Source organism: Hypomesus nipponensis, chromosome 18 (assembly GCF_054491055.1).
Source record: "Hypomesus nipponensis isolate SF chromosome 18, ASM5449105v1, whole genome shotgun sequence".
NCBI classification, from domain to species: domain Eukaryota; kingdom Metazoa; phylum Chordata; class Actinopteri; order Osmeriformes; family Osmeridae; genus Hypomesus; species Hypomesus nipponensis.
The window spans coordinates 3,754,374-3,765,686 of NC_140378.1; the positions used below are offsets into that span (position 1 = coordinate 3,754,374).

The 11,313-nt window shown below is 47.4% G+C and overlaps 33 non-coding genes across 33 annotated transcripts; all 33 read left to right on the forward strand.

Moving 5' to 3' along the window:
- The first annotated feature begins 29 nt into the window (after positions 1 to 29).
- trnat-ugu (transfer RNA threonine (anticodon UGU)) lies at positions 30 to 104 on the forward strand. Its single transcript has one exon. It is a non-coding gene; the product is annotated as a tRNA-Thr (tRNA).
- Positions 105 to 409: 305 nt separating this feature from the next.
- Positions 410 to 482, forward strand: trnak-uuu (transfer RNA lysine (anticodon UUU)). Its single transcript has one exon. It is a non-coding gene; the product is annotated as a tRNA-Lys (tRNA).
- Positions 483 to 555: 73 nt separating this feature from the next.
- trnat-ugu (transfer RNA threonine (anticodon UGU)) lies at positions 556 to 630 on the forward strand. Its single transcript has one exon. It is a non-coding gene; the product is annotated as a tRNA-Thr (tRNA).
- A 304-nt stretch (positions 631 to 934) lies between these two features.
- Positions 935 to 1,007, forward strand: trnak-cuu (transfer RNA lysine (anticodon CUU)). The gene has a single exon. It is a non-coding gene; the product is annotated as a tRNA-Lys (tRNA).
- A 73-nt stretch (positions 1,008 to 1,080) lies between these two features.
- Positions 1,081 to 1,155, forward strand: trnat-ugu (transfer RNA threonine (anticodon UGU)). The gene has a single exon. It is a non-coding gene; the product is annotated as a tRNA-Thr (tRNA).
- A 305-nt stretch (positions 1,156 to 1,460) lies between these two features.
- On the forward strand, positions 1,461 to 1,533 carry trnak-cuu (transfer RNA lysine (anticodon CUU)). The gene has a single exon. It is a non-coding gene; the product is annotated as a tRNA-Lys (tRNA).
- A 73-nt stretch (positions 1,534 to 1,606) lies between these two features.
- trnat-ugu (transfer RNA threonine (anticodon UGU)) lies at positions 1,607 to 1,681 on the forward strand. Its single transcript has one exon. It is a non-coding gene; the product is annotated as a tRNA-Thr (tRNA).
- Positions 1,682 to 2,501: 820 nt separating this feature from the next.
- On the forward strand, positions 2,502 to 2,574 carry trnak-cuu (transfer RNA lysine (anticodon CUU)). Its single transcript has one exon. It is a non-coding gene; the product is annotated as a tRNA-Lys (tRNA).
- Positions 2,575 to 2,647: 73 nt separating this feature from the next.
- On the forward strand, positions 2,648 to 2,722 carry trnat-ugu (transfer RNA threonine (anticodon UGU)). The gene has a single exon. It is a non-coding gene; the product is annotated as a tRNA-Thr (tRNA).
- Positions 2,723 to 3,027: 305 nt separating this feature from the next.
- Positions 3,028 to 3,100, forward strand: trnak-cuu (transfer RNA lysine (anticodon CUU)). Its single transcript has one exon. It is a non-coding gene; the product is annotated as a tRNA-Lys (tRNA).
- A 73-nt stretch (positions 3,101 to 3,173) lies between these two features.
- On the forward strand, positions 3,174 to 3,248 carry trnat-ugu (transfer RNA threonine (anticodon UGU)). The gene has a single exon. It is a non-coding gene; the product is annotated as a tRNA-Thr (tRNA).
- Positions 3,249 to 3,553: 305 nt separating this feature from the next.
- Positions 3,554 to 3,626, forward strand: trnak-cuu (transfer RNA lysine (anticodon CUU)). Its single transcript has one exon. It is a non-coding gene; the product is annotated as a tRNA-Lys (tRNA).
- Positions 3,627 to 3,699: 73 nt separating this feature from the next.
- trnat-ugu (transfer RNA threonine (anticodon UGU)) lies at positions 3,700 to 3,774 on the forward strand. Its single transcript has one exon. It is a non-coding gene; the product is annotated as a tRNA-Thr (tRNA).
- Positions 3,775 to 4,080: 306 nt separating this feature from the next.
- Positions 4,081 to 4,153, forward strand: trnak-cuu (transfer RNA lysine (anticodon CUU)). Its single transcript has one exon. It is a non-coding gene; the product is annotated as a tRNA-Lys (tRNA).
- A 73-nt stretch (positions 4,154 to 4,226) lies between these two features.
- Positions 4,227 to 4,301, forward strand: trnat-ugu (transfer RNA threonine (anticodon UGU)). Its single transcript has one exon. It is a non-coding gene; the product is annotated as a tRNA-Thr (tRNA).
- Positions 4,302 to 4,606: 305 nt separating this feature from the next.
- trnak-cuu (transfer RNA lysine (anticodon CUU)) lies at positions 4,607 to 4,679 on the forward strand. Its single transcript has one exon. It is a non-coding gene; the product is annotated as a tRNA-Lys (tRNA).
- A 73-nt stretch (positions 4,680 to 4,752) lies between these two features.
- Positions 4,753 to 4,827, forward strand: trnat-ugu (transfer RNA threonine (anticodon UGU)). The gene has a single exon. It is a non-coding gene; the product is annotated as a tRNA-Thr (tRNA).
- A 305-nt stretch (positions 4,828 to 5,132) lies between these two features.
- On the forward strand, positions 5,133 to 5,205 carry trnak-cuu (transfer RNA lysine (anticodon CUU)). Its single transcript has one exon. It is a non-coding gene; the product is annotated as a tRNA-Lys (tRNA).
- A 73-nt stretch (positions 5,206 to 5,278) lies between these two features.
- trnat-ugu (transfer RNA threonine (anticodon UGU)) lies at positions 5,279 to 5,353 on the forward strand. Its single transcript has one exon. It is a non-coding gene; the product is annotated as a tRNA-Thr (tRNA).
- Positions 5,354 to 6,173: 820 nt separating this feature from the next.
- trnak-cuu (transfer RNA lysine (anticodon CUU)) lies at positions 6,174 to 6,246 on the forward strand. The gene has a single exon. It is a non-coding gene; the product is annotated as a tRNA-Lys (tRNA).
- A 73-nt stretch (positions 6,247 to 6,319) lies between these two features.
- Positions 6,320 to 6,394, forward strand: trnat-ugu (transfer RNA threonine (anticodon UGU)). Its single transcript has one exon. It is a non-coding gene; the product is annotated as a tRNA-Thr (tRNA).
- A 305-nt stretch (positions 6,395 to 6,699) lies between these two features.
- On the forward strand, positions 6,700 to 6,772 carry trnak-cuu (transfer RNA lysine (anticodon CUU)). The gene has a single exon. It is a non-coding gene; the product is annotated as a tRNA-Lys (tRNA).
- A 73-nt stretch (positions 6,773 to 6,845) lies between these two features.
- On the forward strand, positions 6,846 to 6,920 carry trnat-ugu (transfer RNA threonine (anticodon UGU)). The gene has a single exon. It is a non-coding gene; the product is annotated as a tRNA-Thr (tRNA).
- A 305-nt stretch (positions 6,921 to 7,225) lies between these two features.
- Positions 7,226 to 7,298, forward strand: trnak-cuu (transfer RNA lysine (anticodon CUU)). Its single transcript has one exon. It is a non-coding gene; the product is annotated as a tRNA-Lys (tRNA).
- A 73-nt stretch (positions 7,299 to 7,371) lies between these two features.
- On the forward strand, positions 7,372 to 7,446 carry trnat-ugu (transfer RNA threonine (anticodon UGU)). Its single transcript has one exon. It is a non-coding gene; the product is annotated as a tRNA-Thr (tRNA).
- Positions 7,447 to 7,752: 306 nt separating this feature from the next.
- On the forward strand, positions 7,753 to 7,825 carry trnak-cuu (transfer RNA lysine (anticodon CUU)). The gene has a single exon. It is a non-coding gene; the product is annotated as a tRNA-Lys (tRNA).
- Positions 7,826 to 7,898: 73 nt separating this feature from the next.
- Positions 7,899 to 7,973, forward strand: trnat-ugu (transfer RNA threonine (anticodon UGU)). Its single transcript has one exon. It is a non-coding gene; the product is annotated as a tRNA-Thr (tRNA).
- A 305-nt stretch (positions 7,974 to 8,278) lies between these two features.
- Positions 8,279 to 8,351, forward strand: trnak-cuu (transfer RNA lysine (anticodon CUU)). The gene has a single exon. It is a non-coding gene; the product is annotated as a tRNA-Lys (tRNA).
- Positions 8,352 to 8,424: 73 nt separating this feature from the next.
- On the forward strand, positions 8,425 to 8,499 carry trnat-ugu (transfer RNA threonine (anticodon UGU)). Its single transcript has one exon. It is a non-coding gene; the product is annotated as a tRNA-Thr (tRNA).
- Positions 8,500 to 8,805: 306 nt separating this feature from the next.
- Positions 8,806 to 8,878, forward strand: trnak-cuu (transfer RNA lysine (anticodon CUU)). The gene has a single exon. It is a non-coding gene; the product is annotated as a tRNA-Lys (tRNA).
- Positions 8,879 to 8,951: 73 nt separating this feature from the next.
- trnat-ugu (transfer RNA threonine (anticodon UGU)) lies at positions 8,952 to 9,026 on the forward strand. Its single transcript has one exon. It is a non-coding gene; the product is annotated as a tRNA-Thr (tRNA).
- A 305-nt stretch (positions 9,027 to 9,331) lies between these two features.
- trnak-uuu (transfer RNA lysine (anticodon UUU)) lies at positions 9,332 to 9,404 on the forward strand. Its single transcript has one exon. It is a non-coding gene; the product is annotated as a tRNA-Lys (tRNA).
- Positions 9,405 to 9,477: 73 nt separating this feature from the next.
- trnat-ugu (transfer RNA threonine (anticodon UGU)) lies at positions 9,478 to 9,552 on the forward strand. Its single transcript has one exon. It is a non-coding gene; the product is annotated as a tRNA-Thr (tRNA).
- Positions 9,553 to 11,313: the final 1,761 nt, after the last annotated feature.

Genomic DNA, 11,313 nt, shown 5'->3' on the forward strand with positions numbered 1-11,313 from the left:
GTAGTTGAATCAACTATTGCCCATTCAGAGGTGCTGTGGCTTAGCTGGTTGAAAGCGCCTGTCTTGTAAACAGGAGATCCTGGGTTCAACTCCCAGCAGCGCCTCACCTGTGTCTGTTTTATACAACTGGCACATTTCTTACCTTCACCCACAATATTGTGGATTCAGGCGTTTTCCGTCACAAAGGACCCGACGAGAATGCCTCTGGAAGCGACATGGTAAGCCTGGATGGCACAGGGGTTAGAGCATGCCACTCTTTGTTGGTAGACTATACACCCAGCGAATTTGAAACAGTCATTTGAAACGGTGTCCGGACAAAATGTCATCCTTGTGGACACAGGCCAAGCGTTTGAAACAATAACTGCCACACAGGTCCCCGACCAGAATGCCTGTAGCTGCAAAGCAGTAAGCCCGGCTAGTTCAGTCGGTAGAGCATGAGACTTTTAATCTCGGGGTCGTGGGTTCGAGCCCTACGTTGGGTGTGTTTTCATTATGGAGGCCGATCCTTGACGTTGAGAGGCTTCAAGTAGTTGAATCAACTATTGCCCATTCAGAGGTGCTGTGGCTTAGCTGGTTGAAAGCGCCTGTCTTGTAAACAGGAGATCCTGGGTTCAACTCCCAGCAGCGCCTCACCTGTGTCTGTTTTATACAACTGGCACATTTTTATCTTCACCCACAATATTGTGGATTCAGGCGTTTTCCGTCACAAAGGACCCGACGAGAATGCCTCTGGAAGCGACATGGTAAGCCTGGATGGCACAGGGGTTAGAGCATGCCACTCTTTGTTGGTAGACTATACACCCAGCGAATTTGAAACAGTCATTTGAAACAGTGTCTGGACAAAATGTCAGCCTTGTGGACACAGGCCAAGCGTTTGAAACATTAACTGCCACAAAGTTCCCCAACCAGAATGCCTGTAGCTGCAAAGCAGTAAGCCCGGCTAGCTCAGTCGGTAGAGCATGAGACTCTTTATCTCAGGGTCGTGGGTTCGAGCCCCACGTTGGGCGTGTTTACATTATGGAGGCCGATCCTTCACGCTGAGAGGCTTCGAGTAGTTGAATCAACTATTGCCCATTCAGAGGTGCTGTGGCTTAGCTGGTTGAAAGCGCCTGTCTTGTAAACAGGAGATCCTGGGTTCAACTCCCAGCAGCGCCTCACCTGTGTCTGTTTTATACAACTGGCACATTTTTTATCTTCACCCACAATATTGTGGATTCAGGCGTTTTCCGTCACAAAGGACCCGACGAGAATGCCTCTGGAAGCGACATGATAAGCCTGGATGGCACAGGGGTTAGAGCATGCCACTCTTTGTTGGTAGACTATACACCCAGCGAATTTGAAACAGTCATTTGAAACGGTGTCCGGACAAAATGTCATCCTTGTGGACACAGGCCAAGCGTTTGAAACAATAACTGCCACAAAGGTCCCCGACCAGAATGCCTGTAGCTGCAAAGCAGTAAGCCCGGCTAGCTCAGTCGGTAGAGCATGAGACTCTTAATCTCAGGGTCGTGGGTTCGAGCCCCACGTTGGGCGTGTTTACATTATGGAGGCCGATCCTTGACGTTGAGAGGCTTCAAGTAGTTGAATCAACTATTGCCCATTCAGAGGTGCTCTGGCTTAGCTGGTTGAAAGCGCCTGTCTTGTAAACAGGAGATCCTGGGTTCAACTCCCAGCAGCGCCTCACCTGTGTCTGTTTTATACAACTGGCACATTTCTTACCTTCACCCACAATATTGTGGATTTACACGTTTTCCGTCACGAAGGTCCCCGACGAGAATGCCTCTGGAAGCGACATGGTAAGCCTGGATGGCACAGGGGTTAGAGCATGCCACTCTTTGTTGGTAGACTATACACCCAGCGAATTTGAAACAGTCATTTGAAACAGTGTCTGGACAAAATGTCAGCCTTGTGGACACAGGCCAAGCGTTTGAAACAATAACTGCCACAAAGGTCCCCGACAAGAATGCCTGTACCTTCAAAGCAGCAAGCCTGGCTATCTCAGTCGTTAGAGCATGAGACTCTTAATCTCAGGGTCGTGGGTTCGAGCCCCACGTTGAGCGTGTTTACATCATGGAGGCTGATCCTTCACGCTGAGAGGTTTCAAGTAATTGAATCAACTATTGCCGATTCAGAGGTGCTGTGGTTTAGCTGGTTTAAAGTGCCTGTCTTGTAAACAGGAGATCCTGGGTTAAACTCCCACCAGCGCCTCACCTGTGTCTGTTTTATACAACTGGCACATTTTTTATCTTCACCCACAATATTGTGGATTCAGACGTTTTCCGTCACAAAGGTCCCCGACGAGAATGCCTCTGGAAGCGACATGGTAAGCCCGGATAGCACAGGGGTTAGAGCATGCCACTCTTTGTTGGTAGACTATACACCCAGCGAATTTGAAACGGTGTCTGGACAAAATGTCAGCCTTGTGGACACAGGCCAAGCGTTTGAAACAATAACTGCCACAAAGGTCCCCAACCAGAATGCCTGTAGCTGCAAAGCAGTAAGCCCGGCTAGCTCAGTCGGTAGAGCATGAGACTCTTAATCTCAGGGTCGTGGGTTCGAGCCCCACTTTGGGCGTGTTTACTTTATGGAGGCCGATCCTTCACGCTGAGAGGCTTTGAGTAGTTGAATCAACTAGTGCCCATTCAGAGGTGCTGTGGCTTAGCTGGTTGAAAGCGCCTGTCTTGTAAACAGGAGATCCTGGGTTCAACTCCCAGCAGCGCCTCACCTGTGTTTGTTTTATACAACTGGCACATTTTTTATCTTCACCCACAATATTGTGGATTCAGGCGTTTTCCGTCACAAAGGACCCGACGAGAATGCCTCTGGAAGCGACATGGTAAGCCTGGATGGCACAGGGGTTAGAGCATGCCACTCTTTGTTGGTAGACTATACACCCAGCGAATTTGAAACAGTCATTTGAAACAGTGTCTGGACAAAATGTCAGCCTTGTGGACACAGGCCAAGCGTTTGAAACATTAACTGCCACAAAGTTCCCCAACCAGAATGCCTGTAGCTGCAAAGCAGTAAGCCCAGCTAGTTCAGTCGGTAGAGCATGAGACTCTTAATCTCAGGGTCGTGGGTTCGAGCCCCACGTTGGGCGTCTTTACATTATGGAGGCCGATCCTTCACGCTGAGAGGCTTCGAGTAGTTGAATCAACTATTGCCCATTCAGAGGTGCTGTGGCTTAGCTGGTTGAAAGCGCCTGTCTTGTAAACAGGAGATCCTGGGTTCAACTCCCAGCAGCGCCTCACCTGTGTTTGTTTTATACAACTGGCACATTTTTTATCTTCACCCACAATATTGTGGATTCAGGCGTTTTCCGTCACAAAGGACCCGACGAGAATGCCTCTGGAAGCGACATGGTAAGCCTGGATGGCACAGGGGTTAGAGCATGCCACTCTTTGTTGGTAGACTATACACCCAGCGAATTTGAAACAGTCATTTGAAACAGTGTCTGGACAAAATGTCAGCCTTGTGGACACAGGCCAAGCGTTTGAAACATTAACTGCCACAAAGTTCCCCAACCAGAATGCCTGTAGCTGCCAAGCAGTAAGCCCGGCTAGCTCAGTCGGTAGAGCATGAGACTCTTACTCTCAGGGTCGTGCGTTCGAGCCCCACGTTGGGCGTGTTTACATTATGGAGGCCGATCCTTCACGCTGAGAGGCTTCGAGTAGTTGAATCAACTATTGCCCATTCAGAGGTGCTGTGGCTTAGCTGGTTGAAAGCGCCTGTCTTGTAAACAGGAGATCCTGGGTTCAACTCCCAGCAGCGCCTCACCTGTGTCTGTTTTATACAACTGGCAAATTTTTTATCTTCACCCACAATATTGTGGATTCAGGCGTTTTCCGTCACAAAGGTCCCCGACGAGAATGCCTCTGGAAGCGACATGGTAAGCCTGGATGGCACAGGGGTTAGAGCATGCCACTCTTTGTTGGTAGACTATACACCCAGCGAATTTGAAATAGTCATTTGAAACAGTGTCTGGACAAAATGTCAGCCTTGTGGACACAGGCCAAGCGTTTGAAACATTAACTGCCACAAAGTTCCCCAACCAGAATGCCTGTAGCTGCCAAGCAGTAAGCCCGGCTAGCTCAGTCGGTAGAGCATGAGACTCTTAATCTCAGGGTCGTGGGTTCGAGCCCCACGTTGGGCGTGTTTACATTATGGAGGCCGATCCTTCACGCTGAGAGGCTTCGAGTAGTTGAATCAACTATTGCCCATTCAGAGGTGCTGTGGCTTAGCTGGTTGAAAGCGCCTGTCTTGTAAACAGGAGATCCTGGGTTCAACTCCCAGCAGCGCCTCACCTGTGTTTGTTTTATACAACTGGCACATTTTTTATCTTCACCCACAATATTGTGGATTCAGGCGTTTTCCGTCACAAAGGACCCGACGAGAATGCCTCTGGAAGCGACATGGTAAGCCTGGATGGCACAGGGGTTAGAGCATGCCACTCTTTGTTGGTAGACTATACACCCAGCGAATTTGAAACAGTCATGTGAAACAGTGTCTGGACAAAATGTCAGCCTTGTGGACACAGGCCAAGCGTTTGAAACATTAACTGCCACAAAGTTCCCCAACCAGAATGCCTGTAGCTGCAAAGCAGTAAGCCCGGCTAGCTCAGTCGGTAGAGCATGAGACTCTTAATCTCAGGGTCGTGGGTTCGAGCCCCACGTTGGGCGTGTTTACATTATGGAGGCCGATCCTTCACGCTGAGAGGCTTTGAGTAGTTGAATCAACTATTGCCCATTCAGAGGTGCTGTGGCTTAGCTGGTTGAAAGCGCCTGTCTTGTAAACAGGAGATTCTGGGTTCAACTCCCAGCAGCGCCTCACCTGTGTCTGTTTTATACAACTGGCACATTTTTTATCTTCACCCACAATATTGTGGATTCAGGCGTTTTCCGTCACAAAGGACCCGACGAGAATGCCTCTGGAAGCGACATGATAAGCCTGGATGGCACAGGGGTTAGAGCATGCCACTCTTTGTTGGTAGACTATACACCCAGCGAATTTGAAACAGTCATTTGAAACGGTGTCCGGACAAAATGTCATCCTTGTGGACACAGGCCAAGCGTTTGAAACAATAACTGCCACAAAGGTCCCCGACCAGAATGCCTGTAGCTGCAAAGCAGTAAGCCCGGCTAGCTCAGTCGGTAGAGCATGAGACTCTTAATCTCAGGGTCGTGGGTTCGAGCCCCACGTTGGGCGTGTTTACATTATGGAGGCCGATCCTTGACGTTGAGAGGCTTCAAGTAGTTGAATCAACTATTGCCCATTCAGAGGTGCTCTGGCTTAGCTGGTTGAAAGCGCCTGTCTTGTAAACAGGAGATCCTGGGTTCAACTCCCAGCAGCGCCTCACCTGTGTCTGTTTTATACAACTGGCACATTTCTTACCTTCACCCACAATATTGTGGATTTACACGTTTTCCGTCACGAAGGTCCCCGACGAGAATGCCTCTGGAAGCGACATGGTAAGCCTGGATGGCACAGGGGTTAGAGCATGCCACTCTTTGTTGGTAGACTATACACCCAGCGAATTTGAAACAGTCATTTGAAACAGTGTCTGGACAAAATGTCAGCCTTGTGGACACAGGCCAAGCGTTTGAAACAATAACTGCCACAAAGGTCCCCGACAAGAATGCCTGTACCTTCAAAGCAGCAAGCCTGGCTATCTCAGTCGTTAGAGCATGAGACTCTTAATCTCAGGGTCGTGGGTTCGAGCCCCACGTTGAGCGTGTTTACATCATGGAGGCTGATCCTTCACGCTGAGAGGTTTCAAGTAATTGAATCAACTATTGCCGATTCAGAGGTGCTGTGGTTTAGCTGGTTTAAAGTGCCTGTCTTGTAAACAGGAGATCCTGGGTTAAACTCCCACCAGCGCCTCACCTGTGTCTGTTTTATACAACTGGCACATTTTTTATCTTCACCCACAATATTGTGGATTCAGACGTTTTCCGTCACAAAGGTCCCCGACGAGAATGCCTCTGGAAGCGACATGGTAAGCCCGGATAGCACAGGGGTTAGAGCATGCCACTCTTTGTTGGTAGACTATACACCCAGCGAATTTGAAACGGTGTCTGGACAAAATGTCAGCCTTGTGGACACAGGCCAAGCGTTTGAAACAATAACTGCCACAAAGGTCCCCAACCAGAATGCCTGTAGCTGCAAAGCAGTAAGCCCGGCTAGCTCAGTCGGTAGAGCATGAGACTCTTAATCTCAGGGTCGTGGGTTCGAGCCCCACTTTGGGCGTGTTTACTTTATGGAGGCCGATCCTTCACGCTGAGAGGCTTTGAGTAGTTGAATCAACTAGTGCCCATTCAGAGGTGCTGTGGCTTAGCTGGTTGAAAGCGCCTGTCTTGTAAACAGGAGATCCTGGGTTCAACTCCCAGCAGCGCCTCACCTGTGTTTGTTTTATACAACTGGCACATTTTTTATCTTCACCCACAATATTGTGGATTCAGGCGTTTTCCGTCACAAAGGACCCGACGAGAATGCCTCTGGAAGCGACATGGTAAGCCTGGATGGCACAGGGGTTAGAGCATGCCACTCTTTGTTGGTAGACTATACACCCAGCGAATTTGAAACAGTCATTTGAAACAGTGTCTGGACAAAATGTCAGCCTTGTGGACACAGGCCAAGCGTTTGAAACATTAACTGCCACAAAGTTCCCCAACCAGAATGCCTGTAGCTGCAAAGCAGTAAGCCCAGCTAGTTCAGTCGGTAGAGCATGAGACTCTTAATCTCAGGGTCGTGGGTTCGAGCCCCACGTTGGGCGTCTTTACATTATGGAGGCCGATCCTTCACGCTGAGAGGCTTCGAGTAGTTGAATCAACTATTGCCCATTCAGAGGTGCTGTGGCTTAGCTGGTTGAAAGCGCCTGTCTTGTAAACAGGAGATCCTGGGTTCAACTCCCAGCAGCGCCTCACCTGTGTTTGTTTCATACAACTGGCACATTTTTTATCTTCACCCACAATATTGTGGATTCAGGCGTTTTCCGTCACAAAGGACCCGACGAGAATGCCTCTGGAAGCGACATGGTAAGCCTGGATGGCACAGGGGTTAGAGCATGCCACTCTTTGTTGGTAGACTATACACCCAGCGAATTTGAAACAGTCATTTGAAACAGTGTCTGGACAAAATGTCAGCCTTGTGGACACAGGCCAAGCGTTTGAAACATTAACTGCCACAAAGTTCCCCAACCAGAATGCCTGTAGCTGCCAAGCAGTAAGCCCGGCTAGCTCAGTCGGTAGAGCATGAGACTCTTACTCTCAGGGTCGTGCGTTCGAGCCCCACGTTGGGCGTGTTTACATTATGGAGGCCGATCCTTCACGCTGAGAGGCTTCGAGTAGTTGAATCAACTATTGCCCATTCAGAGGTGCTGTGGCTTAGCTGGTTGAAAGCGCCTGTCTTGTAAACAGGAGATCCTGGGTTCAACTCCCAGCAGCGCCTCACCTGTGTCTGTTTTATACAACTGGCAAATTTTTTATCTTCACCCACAATATTGTGGATTCAGGCGTTTTCCGTCACAAAGGTCCCCGACGAGAATGCCTCTGGAAGCGACATGGTAAGCCTGGATGGCACAGGGGTTAGAGCATGCCACTCTTTGTTGGTAGACTATACACCCAGCGAATTTGAAATAGTCATTTGAAACAGTGTCTGGACAAAATGTCAGCCTTGTGGACACAGGCCAAGCGTTTGAAACATTAACTGCCACAAAGTTCCCCAACCAGAATGCCTGTAGCTGCCAAGCAGTAAGCCCGGCTAGCTCAGTCGGTAGAGCATGAGACTCTTAATCTCAGGGTCGTGGGTTCGAGCCCCACGTTGGGTGTGTTTACATTATGGAGGCCGATCCTTCACGCTGAGAGGCTTCGAGTAGTTGAATCAACTATTGCCCATTCAGAGGTGCTGTGGCTTAGCTGGTTGAAAGCGCCTGTCTTGTAAACAGGAGATCCTGGGTTCAACTCCCAGCAGCGCCTCACCTGTGTTTGTTTTATACAACTGGCACATTTTTTATCTTCACCCACAATATTGTGGATTCAGGCGTTTTCCGTCACAAAGGACCCGACGAGAATGCCTCTGGAAGCGACATGGTAAGCCTGGATGGCACAGGGGTTAGAGCATGCCACTCTTTGTTGGTAGACTATACACCCAGCGAATTTGAAACAGTCATGTGAAACAGTGTCTGGACAAAATGTCAGCCTTGTGGACACAGGCCAAGCGTTTGAAACATTAACTGCCACAAAGTTCCCCAACCAGAATGCCTGTAGCTGCAAAGCAGTAAGCCCGGCTAGCTCAGTCGGTAGAGCATGAGACTCTTAATCTCAGGGTCGTGGGTTCGAGCCCCACGTTGGGCGTGTTTACATTATGGAGGCCGATCCTTCACGCTGAGAGGCTTTGAGTAGTTGAATCAACTATTGCCCATTCAGAGGTGCTGTGGCTTAGCTGGTTGAAAGCGCCTGTCTTGTAAACAGGAGATCCTGGGTTCAACTCCCAGCAGCGCCTCACCTGTGTCTGTTTTATACAACTGGCACATTTCTTACCTTCACCCACAATATTGTGGATTCACACGTTTTCCGTCACAAAGGTCCCCGACGAGAATGCCTCTGGAAGCGACATGGTAAGCCTGGATGGCACAGGGGTTAGAGCATGCCACTCTTTGTTGGTAGACTATACACCCAGCGAATTTGAAACAGTCATTTGAAACAGTGTCTGGACAAAATGTCAGCCTTGTGGACACAGGCCAAGCGTTTGAAACATTAACTGCCACAAAGTTCCCCAACCAGAATGCCCGTAGCTGCAAAGCAGTAAGCCCGGCTAGCTCAGTCGGTAGAGCATGAGACTCTTAATCTCAGGGTCGTGGGTTCGAGCCCCACGTTGGGCGTGTTTACATTATGGAGGCCGATCCTTCACGCTGAGAGGCTTCGAGTAGTTGAATCAACTATTGCCCATTCAGAGGTGCTGTGGCTTAGCTGGTTGAAAGCGCCTGTCTTGTAAACAGGAGATCCTGGGTTCAACTCCCAGCAGCGCCTCACCTGTGTTTGTTTTATACAACTGGCACATTTTTTATCTTCACCCACAATATTGTGGATTCAGGCGTTTTCCGTCACAAAGGACCCGACGAGAATGCCTCTGGAAGCGACATGATAAGCCTGGATGGCACAGGGGTTAGAGCATGCCACTCTTTGTTGGTAGACTATACACCCAGCGAATTTGAAACAGTCATTTGAAACGGTGTCCGGACAAAATGTCATCCTTGTGGACACAGGCCAAGCGTTTGAAACAATAACTGCCACAAAGGTCCCCGACCAGAATGCCTGTAGCTGCAAAGCAGTAAGCCCGGCTAGTTCAGTCGGTAGAGCATGAGACTTTTAATCTCGGGGTCGTGGGTTCGAGCCCTACATTGGGCGTGTTTTCATTATGGAGGCCGATCCTTGACGTTGAGAGGCTTCAAGTAGTTGAATCAACTATTGCCAAGTCAGAGGTGCTGTGGCTTAGCTGGTTGAAAGTGCCTGTCTTGTAAACAGGAGATCCTGGGTTCAACTCCCAGCAGCGCCTCACCTGTGTCTGTTTTATACAACTGGCACATTTTTTATCTTTCTCCAATATTGTGGTTTCAGATGTTTTCCATCACAAAGGTCCCAGGGGAGAATGCCTCTAGAAGCAACATTCTAAGCCTGGATAGCACAGGGGTTCGAGCATGCCACTCTTTGTAGGTAGACTATACACCCAGCAAATTCGAAACTGTATCTTGACAAAATGTCAATCTTGTGGACACAAGCCAGGCGTTTGAAACAATAACTGTGACAATGGTCCCCGAGGAGAATGCCTCTTGCTGCAAAGCAGTAAGCCCGGCTAGCTCAGTCGGTAGAGCATGAGAACACTTTGTTTAGGTATAGTTCTGTTCATGTTTTCTGTATTTTTTAATTCTGTTGAATTCGCGAAAGGATGCAGTCACTACAGTTTTGTATATTTTTAAGTTATTGTCTATAGTTACTGTTGAATAAATGATTAGAGGGTGTTACTACTGTATAATGGCTATGTGATGACTGAAAATATAAGTTTGATCACAACAGAAATGTATCTTCCTATGTTTCGTTTGTGTGTTTTGTGGATAAAGGTTTTTGCTAAATACATCAATTTACTTTTAAATTTTCACTCAACAGCTATTAGTATCATAATTGTTTTGATATCAACCAAGTTGTGATTATGTGATTTCCAAGAATAAAAAAATAACTACTTGTATTTTGGCAACAATTGGACTCATTCATCAAATGTTCTTAACAACAAATCTGTTCATAAACCCCATTTACGCAGTTTTCACGAATATTCTGGCGTTCACTAATGTTTTCTTTTTTGGGATTAGTTCTAAGGTAAGAACAGAATTTACACACACCTATGACACACAATTGAGAGCTGACATGTTTGCACAAAATAAGTAGTGATACCGTTTTCGCCCGTTATAATTTAAAATAGAATATTTCTCACCTTTATAATTTTGCAACCAATAATTGTCATTATTTTACACATCATTATTAATAATGATGAATAAATACGCACTACACTTACACTTCTGCTCATTTGTAAAGTACTTTGAATTGCCATTGTGTACCAGTTGTGCTAGGCCTATTTAAATAAACTAGACTTGCTTTGCCTTCAATTCACATCAATTATGTTAACGGGGAACCTTGCCATCCAATAATAAGTGACTTATCAGGGTATTCATATTCTGCACACTAAGACTACACCATACAATGGCGTATTTATTGGTGCTGCAAAATTTTACAGATCATGCCCTGAGAAGAGAACGCATCTTCCATAACATACCGATTTATTTGCAGAGAGTGACGAGTGCCTGTGTGGACGCTTTAGGCTACCAAGAGCAGTCCTCATGGATATTTGTAACAGTCATCTATATTCTATCTTTTGAAATATGTTTTTGTTGCCTCAGATTTCAGATCATACCCTTCTCCAGATACAGCGTTCACTACATTTGTAACTGAATTCCATGCATCGGTGTATTCACTGCTTTGTATCCACCACTGGCTCAATACGATTTGTCTTTTGTCGCTGACTTATTGCAGCCGTACCTCCACTTTTTCTTTCTTTTGGATTTGTGGCCTCCACGGTTTTTACCACGTCTTTTCGACACCGTCTTTACAACATTTTGGGATTCATCATTCTAAGACCCCACCTGCGAACAATTCTGCTGTTTAGGAACACGTCATGAATCACACGTAGACTTTTCTTAGGAACTTTCTTAGGAACAAATGTAAGAAATAACTAAGGAAGATATTGGTGAGGCCCAATGTAGTCAAA